The sequence below is a fragment of the Myotis davidii genome, unplaced genomic scaffold (genome assembly GCF_000327345.1).
Source record: "Myotis davidii unplaced genomic scaffold, ASM32734v1 scaffold228, whole genome shotgun sequence".
In the NCBI taxonomy this organism is placed as follows: domain Eukaryota; kingdom Metazoa; phylum Chordata; class Mammalia; order Chiroptera; family Vespertilionidae; genus Myotis; species Myotis davidii.
Window position 1 is genome coordinate 1270992 of NW_006300104.1, and position 9422 is coordinate 1280413.

Consider the following 9422-nt stretch of genomic DNA (forward strand, 5'->3'; position numbering starts at 1 on the left):
TTCCCTCTCTTCCAAGTTTAGATTTTGGGTTAGTGCTAAAAAATGTTGACTTCTGGACAAATGTCAAATCTTAAGGTGTATCCTGTACCCTGTCAGTGGGCTGTACTTTCAGGCTGGGATAAGAGAATTAGGCCAAGTAAGAAGTTAAAGTAAATAGGTGTTTTTAAGAACCACAGAAGAAAATGGACAGCACACCCCTTGTATGAGCACAAAGTCCATTTCTCAGGTGGGATCTGAATCTGGGGACCAGGGCAGCAGCCAGGTTCTCAGAGTGCTTTCTGGAGGGTCCTGTACACAGGCATTCCTTCTCCCAGGTGGTACATTCCCCGAAGTGACTCCTGCCCCATGATATGCTAAAGTTCGGATAGCTCTAGGGAATGAAATCACATCCAGTTTTGGGTGTTTCTTGCCCTGTTATTACTTTCTGTGGTTTTGTAAAAAAACAAAAAACAAAAAAAGTACTGACTTACATTTCCTCCTTGTGAATTTAGTCAAGTTTACAAATTTTTCTTGTTATTATTGTTGTTGCTTTAGATGAGATGGACCACTCAGGTTCTGAAAGTCATGACAGGTGTCATGGCTTGTTGTCTTTTGCCATCAGTCACCAGAATCCAGCACAAAGCATGGCACATAATAAGCTTTTAACACTATTTGTTGAAATAATAAAATCTTCAAATGACAATAAACTTCATTCACTAGGTAATAAATCAGATTTGCATTTTTAATCCAGCAGGGAATGATTACCCATTACTTAAGACCCAACACAATTCTTTTGATCTCTCTCTGTTAATTTTCTAGGAAATGGCTTTTTATAGCCTGCACCTTGTCTATTGAATTCTCAACCAGTTTTTGCCCTTATCATCGTGGTGATAATGCCACAGTAGAGTCCTTTTTGCTGGTGACGATTGAAATGAGACAATAACTTCCCAGAAACTGCCTAGACATAATCATCACCATGTTACCCTTTGAAAAGAAGATTGATAGAAAAGTCATTTGAAAGATGGTTAATTACCATGCTCTCCTTCGATTTCTTTACTCACATCTCTCCAAAGCATGAGAAAGGGAGGATTATTCTCTGAGGTTGGAATTTGAAGGCTGTGTGTTTGCCTCTTTGAAGTTTTGGTATTTAATTTTCTGTAGTCACTTCTTGGGCAATTTTCTAAGAAACTAGTTGAAGCTAATTTATCATAAGTTAAAGTCAAATGACAGAAAAGATTTTTTTTCCTTAACAGTACTTTATTCCATAGAGGTTAGCTTCTGAAGGAAAATGAGACTTAAATAGCATTTCAAATATCCAGCCACATGGGTAGGTACATAGACTAGAAGGAATTCTGAAAACCACACTGATTTTTTAAAAGTTAGCACAGTTATTAATTTTGACTCTTTTTTTAGACCATGATGCACAGATAAAATATATTTTTGTGAAGCTCGCTCCTAAAAGTAATTAGTTAAATTGCTTAATTTTCAAAGAGGGATTTTTGGTCCTCAAGGGATAACAAATGCCATCTCTATCCTTGGCAGATGTTGGTATAATGTTATATAATTCATCTAACCTTTCTCTTACCCCCTAACTCTGAAATGGAGATGAGACACTTACCTTTTCAAACAAAAGTGAAAAATAATAAGAGAGCATTTACAAAGTCCTTTGAGAATCTCAATTTAGAGGCTTCTTGTGAGCATGGGATCCAGTTCAATAAATAATAAGGGCTTTCATTTTTGATACTATGTGATCATTATTTAATGTTTACAGAGGATGCTCAGTGGACCTGTTTCAGTATAAACACAAAAGTAGTTTCTGCTATTTCTTCCTTTCTGAGGGGAATAAGCTTGTTTTTCCCTTTCTGTTTTGAAGCTAATTAAATAATTCAAAATCAGGAAGTTCACCATTCACAGTGTCTCTATTTATTTATTTATTTGGATGGATTTAGGTTTTCTCAGCTAATTTCTTTTGCCGTCGTCTGCCCAAAGGAAGTCTTTTGGACGAAATAAAGCCCAAAGTTTGTGCCATCATTGGTGGCATTTTGGGATATGAAAAGAGAGCAGGTTTAAAATCTTGGTGCCTGTAAAGCTTGATGTTTTACAAAAATGTGAATGGAGAGACATTTTGTCCGTATGGGGCTGACAAAATAATTAGTAATAAGGAAATGTTGGCCTATAGGTTGTCAGCGTCTTTCAGCAACCAACTTCCTTTAGAATACTTATCTTCTAGTGATTGTTTTTCATTGTGAACCTATAGAAATTTTATTTTCTGAATTAGTCACAAAGTCTTTGCAGGTATTATGGTAGGTTAATGACTGTCCAAATGTGTCCCTAACAATTGCCTTCATTGGAGGGGTTTGGGGGAATCAGTCATCGTGGCATCATGTGGTTGCACTTTGGCTCCTAATGAATCTTCTTCCGTTTCCTATTGGTCACCAACTAAGAGGTCACAGAGCCTTGGGATGCTTTGGTAACCAAAATAAACCCTTAGTGTGTGTTATAGACTGATTCGTGTTCTTCCGTTATTGATGTGTTAAAATCCTAACTCCCAGTACCTCAGAATGTGACCATATCTGGAGATACGGTCTTTCAAGATGATTAAGGTTAAACGAGGTCACTAGGGTGGGCCCCGATCCAATATGACTGGTCTCCTTAAAAGAAGAGGCAAGTAGGATACACACAGGTACAGAGAGGATAACGTGAAGACACAGAAAGAAGGTGACTGTCTGTAAGCCAAAGTGAAAGGCCTCAGAAGAAACCAGACATGCCAACACCGGGATCTTGAACTCCCAGCCTCCAGAACTGTGAGGAAATACATTTGTCTTGTTTAAGTCACCCTAGCTAGCCTGTGTTACTGTATGTAAGCCCTAGTAAACTCACAGTAAGTGTTGCCTCGTTTTGGAATTCCCTATTTCCCTCGGAAATCTTGTAGGTAGGGACTTGGGGAGCAGAGGTGCTGGTGACAACAATGGAGAGAAGGAGGAGAGATGTGCGGCCATCTGCTGTGGATGATGACAGGGAGCCTGGGACGATGGCAGGACTGTGGGTTATTTTCTTGCGGGAGTAGAGAGTGGTGTGCTCTGGAAGATCAATGCATGCTGCAGGTGAAAGGAAGTATGGGCTGGGCTTCATGCGAGGGGAGGTTTGTCTACTGCTAAAGGACTTCCGGGACCTCTTAAGGGACAGGGCAGGAAGAGAGGTGCAGAGGTTATTGGAGGCATAGTCCTTGGTTTTGTACAGCTGTTCAGTGTATATACTGTTCAAGAAATATTTAATGAGCCTTACCATGTGTTACACCCTGACACTAAGGTTAGGCTTATTAGATAAACTTCAAGGATCTCCAAGACAAATACGGAGTTTAAAATATGTTGATCCATCATTGCCCAGCAACAATAATGATTATAATGATAACTTTTATATTATTACTAGAGGCCCGGTGCATGAATTTGTGCACAGGTAGGGTCTGGGCGGCCCACCCCGATCAGGCCAATGGGGCCAGCCAGGGAGAGGGGACGCTGGAGGTTGGCCGGCTGGCCCCACCCCTGATCAGGGTTTGGGGGTTGGTTGGCGCCCCCTGGTTGAACTCCTGGTCGAACTCCCAGTCAAGGGGACAATTTGATATTAGCCTTTTATTATATAGGATTACAGGCAACTTATACTGAGCACTCATTATGTTCTAGAGATAAATAGGTGATATATATAATTTCACTTATCTGAAAACCAACCTGATGGGCTAGGTCTATTATGTCCATTGCAAAGATTTGAAAATGCCACCTATAAGTTAAGTGACTTAGGTCAGCTGCCTAAGGAGGAGCTGGGATCAAATCAATGATGCACAGCCTAGGCAATACTACCCAGCACACTTAGAATTACTAGAGCATGAATCCCTACGATGCTTTGAAATGCAGATTTGAAAGTCAGGACCTAACCTAGGCCAGAGGAAGAGAAAATCTTAACTGGCATCTGAGGAATGTTACCTCGTGTCAATGTCAAGGAAATCTTTCCTGCACAGTTTCTCCTCCCTGGAGACCTTGGAAGCTGGATTATAATCAGAGAGTTGCTTGAAGTGCATGGAATCAGAACAGAGAGATTTAGATAAATCAAATATTTAATGGTGTCAGGCTGTTTCATCCCATCTTCTCCAGTGGGAGTGGAATAACCAAAGTGCAATATTCCAGACTGATTCTAAAGGATGCATCAGGATTTCAAGTGACTTTAGGCCAGCCTTGAACAGTATGGACCATATTGAGAAAATATGTTTCTCTTCCATCCTCCCTCCCTTGTCCTTCCTTCCTTAATTCCTTTCTTTCTTCCTTAATTCCTTCCTTCCTTCCTCCGTCCTTCCCTCCCTTCCTTCCTTCCAAATAGATATGCTTCATCTAAAGTTAATATAGTTAGTGTCAGAGGAGGGACTAGAACTCAGGCCTTCTAAGTGATTATCACTTATCTTAATAATGACTTAATTTTTGTGTTAGGACAAATACTGTCTTCTTATTGTATTAAAATCCTCTGTCTTCTTAAAAATATTTAGATGTTTCTGTGACTAAAATGTTAACTTGCAAGTTTTATAAGCTGTCATTAAGATGGGTCAAATAAGATTTAATTGTGCTTTTCAATGAGGATAATTCATTAGATATGTGACTTCAGAATTCTAGTTGCAAAATGTTATTACAAATTTATGATTTTAATAATTCTCTTTGCTTATTTGTATGTACATATGTATAAATGTGTGTTTGTATAAATGGAATGTAGCTATTTGAATACCAACTTTGAACTTTGAAGATCTCAAATGAAAAGACTTTGTAAGACTTGGATTTCAGTGAGTGTTTCAAATATTTCATGTTATTCAAGATGATTTATAATTATAGCCTATTGCCACAAAAAGCCTCTTAGTCCTGTGACTTGCCTTGAATTTTCCCAGACAGACCTGTATGGAATGGTAGAAAATTTGCTAGACCTTGGAGCCAGATCGATTTAGGTTTGAACTGGAGCTCTGCTACTGAATACTTTGTGACCTTGGTCAACTTGTTTAACCTCTCTGAATCCAGTTTATCATCTAAATATGGCAAGATAATCTGTCATTATATTGACCTGTCCTCTATCCCAAGAAGGTACATAGATGCCTTTGCCTCAGGATGTTAATGACTTATTGCAGAAGTTTCAAAGCCCACCAAGACTTCTGGAAAATTGATGGGGGCTGGAACTTGGAGTTGATGAGGCAGGGGCAGCCTACCCTGGGAAAAAGCAGAGAAACTCACTCCTGAAGATAGGGAAGATGATGGTGTTTTGCATAAGAGGTGCAGGGCTTGTGAAGGGCAAGTTCATGGATATCAGGAGGACTGATTAAGAGCTATGGCCTGAGAAGTCACAGGGAGCAATAGATATCCAGGCTGGTCATGCAACAAATGGAGGCTCCTGCCTTTGAGTGGATCACATAGGCTTGGGACCAGGGGTCTGATGGCCTAAAGGTTAGAAGCCCTTCCCTGCTTCCAAGCACTCAGTGAATTACCTTTGTTCTTACATGTTTTCTAATTGAAAATGTTGCTGAGGTTGACTCTCTTATTTTAAAGAGAACAGACCTTTATCTAGATTTAGAAAAATAAGGTAATGTGCCATTTCTTGCACCCAAGTGTGGTAGAGCAAATTCATTTCTGGAGCCTAATGTCTACCAAGTAGGATTAGTCTCAGAATATAAGATAATGTACATAGAGCCCTTAGGACAGTTTCTGGCACACAGTAGGCATGCTGGTGAATTATTACTAACTAGAGGCCCAATGCACAAAATTTGTGCAAGAGTAGGCCTTCCTTTCCCCGGCTGCCACTGGCACCCAGGACCCGGCAGCCCTGGCTTAGTCCGGAAGGTGATTTGGAAGGACGTCTGGTCTAATTAGCATATTATGCTTTTATTATTATAGATTATACTTAAGATAATTTTATTTTATGGCCAAAACAATCTTCAATCTAAGATTGGTGGAGCTGGATCTGCTTTTACCAGTAAAGAAATTATTTTTAGAGCAATTTGAGGTTCACAGCAAAATTGAACGGAAGGTACAGAGATTTCCCCTACACTCCCTGCCCCCTACAGGCATAGTCTTCTCCATTTGCTCCTCTTTTCAAAGGACTAATAATTCATGACATTCTAGAATGCCAGAATTGAAAGGGCCCTATATTAGGGGAGGCTGGACAACAACCATAAGTAGACACCAAAATGTGATAAATAGACATTTATTTCTTGCTTACTCTGCAGTCTAGGACAGTCTTGGGTGACTAATTGGGTTCTCTGCTCTATAGCCTTTCTGTGACCCAGGCTGATGGGGGTTCTGCCCTCTGTAACAGAAGGATGCTCAGGTTGCTCTTGGGGCTCTGCATCCCTGTCACCAGATGCGGGGGAAAGGGTCACACTCATCCTTTTGTTCATATAGCATTGGCTGGACCTCAGTTAATAACAAGATCATGCCTATATGCTAAAGCGGCTGGGAAATGCAGTCTAGCAATATGTGCAAGAGAGAGTAAAGGAATTTGATGAACAACTAGCAATCTCTGTTAAATTAGGGATTATCCATTCTGGTCCAGTTCCTCTGACTGTAGCTGTGCAAAGTGGAAGCGTATTCTTTGGTATGGCTTTGGAGAGTTTGTTTTTTTCTTTGTATAGAAATATTTTTTAAAAGATATTTTTATTGATTTTAGAGAGGAAGGATGAGGGAGAGAGAGAAACATCCATGATTTTACAGTGATCATGGCCATTCAGTGTAGGAAATTACAGTGGCCACGATCACTGTAAAATTTTAACATGGCAAGAGCTAAGATGGAGGGAAAAAACTTGGATATACATAAGAGATGGGTGTTGACTAAATTTTATAAAGAGAGTTACCTTTCCCACAAAGTAGAAGATGTTAAGGGGCACTCCAACTTTAAAGCTTGGATACATAAACTTGAAAATGATTTTTAAGAGTTATCTTGGATTATTTTTTGAAAGGCAGTGGTTGGCGGAGTTGAAACATATTAATGACATACAGGATGTCCCCAAAAAGAAATGTGTACACACTTTGAATAGTTATTAATTCCAATGGATTAAATCTGAAAAGAAAAAAACATCAATTGAGCTATCAGCTGTTAATTGTGTATACATTTTTTGGGATACCCTATATCTCAATTTATCAAAATTTATAATTTAAGACATTTCTAGAGTACTATTATGAGTTTAAAATCTACTCCTTTTAAAAAATATATATTTTATTGATTTGTTACAGAGAGGAAGGGAGAGGGAGTGGGATAGAGAGTTAGAAACATCAATGATAGAGAAACATAGATTCAGCTGCCTCCTGCACACTCCCTACTGGGGATGTGCCGGCAACCAAGGTATATGCCCTTGACCGGAATTGAACCTGGGACCCTTCAATCCATAGGCCGATGCTCTAGCCACTGAGCCAAACCAGTTAGGCTTTAAGCCCCCTAAGAATCATGGCTGACAGAGCACAGGCAGACTAGACTGAACATGTGATCTTTTTGTACTCCCCCCAACCCCCCGGAGGCTGCACAATTACTTTATTGATTCAGTCATTGATGTATTAATTTAAGATTTAAGTGCCTAGCACTTGTCATGCACAGTGTCAAGATTAGCAAGGTGGGTACGCACAGGTCCTGGGAAGACAGGCATGTAAAACAACCTGATTGCCCCCAAAGCTACATGAGGCATTTGCAAAAATGCTTTTGAAGTTCATTCAGGGAAGGAGGTAGTCCCTTTCTCAAGAGGGAAGGAAAAGCTCCCCACAGAATGACAAAAAGGAATTTACCTGGTGGAGGGAATAGCAGCTGGGAGTGTGTGCCGCGCCAGCACAGCCAAGGGTAAACGTGAGAGGGGGCGGTGAAGGGTTTAGAAAAGACAACAAGAGAATGAAAGCTGGGTCTTGGTGGGATGCTGCTTCTCTGATGGAGAGACAGCGACATGGACTACAAGCCGTGTCTTTATTGTATAGCCAGATTCCATGAGGCAAAGTAAGGACGCAGTTAAGATGTTTACAGAATTCTCGTGGGTTTTGAGCCTACTCAATTACACGCACCTGAATGCTATCAAGCCCACATCACTCAGGCATGTGGGGCCACGTGTTCGGACCATAGGTTCAAGCTTACAACTATAGCTGTTGGCTATAATTGTGCCGGGAGGGCTCTGCCCTCCAAGCTGGGACTTGCACGTGGCAATGAGAGGACTGCCCTCTCATTAGTCTGAGACTTGAACCTGTCCTAACACTAGCTGCTCTCCACAGGAGTGAAGTTTGGGGACCGGTGAGTAGTTGTGTGGCTAGTTTCTAGGGCACAGATTGAGAGGATAAGGCAGGAGGCAGCAAGAGATGAGGAAGGGAAGACTGGGTAAATTTGTTAAAAGCCTTTCATGTAACTCTTAGAACTTAAGTTTTATTATGCAAGCTAGGGAGGTGAGGAACTGTTTTAAAAATAATTCGGAAAACATTTGTTGAGTATAAACTGCTTGATTTTAGAAGTATAACAGAATATGATGTAGGACCAGCCCATAGGGAACTTGCAGTTTGTGGAGTGATTACAACCAGTAGAGGTGGCTCTAGGGTTTTTGGGGAAGGACTTTAATTGCTCCTACAATCAACCTGTTCCAAATTCACTGCGTATCATCATCATTGTCTTTGATGTGGCTGATGGAAGTTTCCTCAATCTTTTAAAAAATATTTTTATTGATTTCAGAGAGGAAGGGAGAGGGAGAGATAGAGGTAGAAACATCAGTGATGAGAGAGAATCATTGATTGGCTGCCCCCTGCATGCCCCCTGCTGGGGTTTGAGCCTGCACCCAGGCATGTGCCCCAACCGAAAATCTAACTGTGACTTTCTGGTTCATAGGTCACTGGCTGGGCCTCAATCTTTGTTAACTATGTTTTGGCAAATATTGCTATTTTATTGATATATAACATAAAACCTATATAAAAAACAATGTCCTTCATATTCAAACAAGAAAATATCCCTACTCCACTCTGTCAATCAGCCAGCTCCCTCCCCACGCCTGCCCTGTATAGGAAGTCTGGAATAGGCAACAATGACAGGTTGTACTGTCTACTGAGACAAGGCGCTCTGCCAGGTGTGTGCTGGGGGACCCACAGGCCCAAATCAATTGTTATAGCATGAGGTGGTATGTGCAGAAGGGACATGCAGAGGCGCTCTTGTGGGCACTTAATGTGCGTGGCGAGAGGCGGCTTCCTGGAGGAGCTCAGGCCAACGTGGAGTCACAGGGAATGAGAAGGCTTTGGGATAGAAGGCGGGGATGGGCATTTCTAGCAGAGGATTTGCCAGTTGCCAGGAGCGAGTAAGGTTCGGCTTGACCGGAGTGTGTTTCAAGTGCTGCAGGCAGACTGCTGTGCTTGCTCTGTGGAGGAGAGGTTGGAGGCTGAAGGTTGGAGGATGGAATGGTCACCTTGATGAAG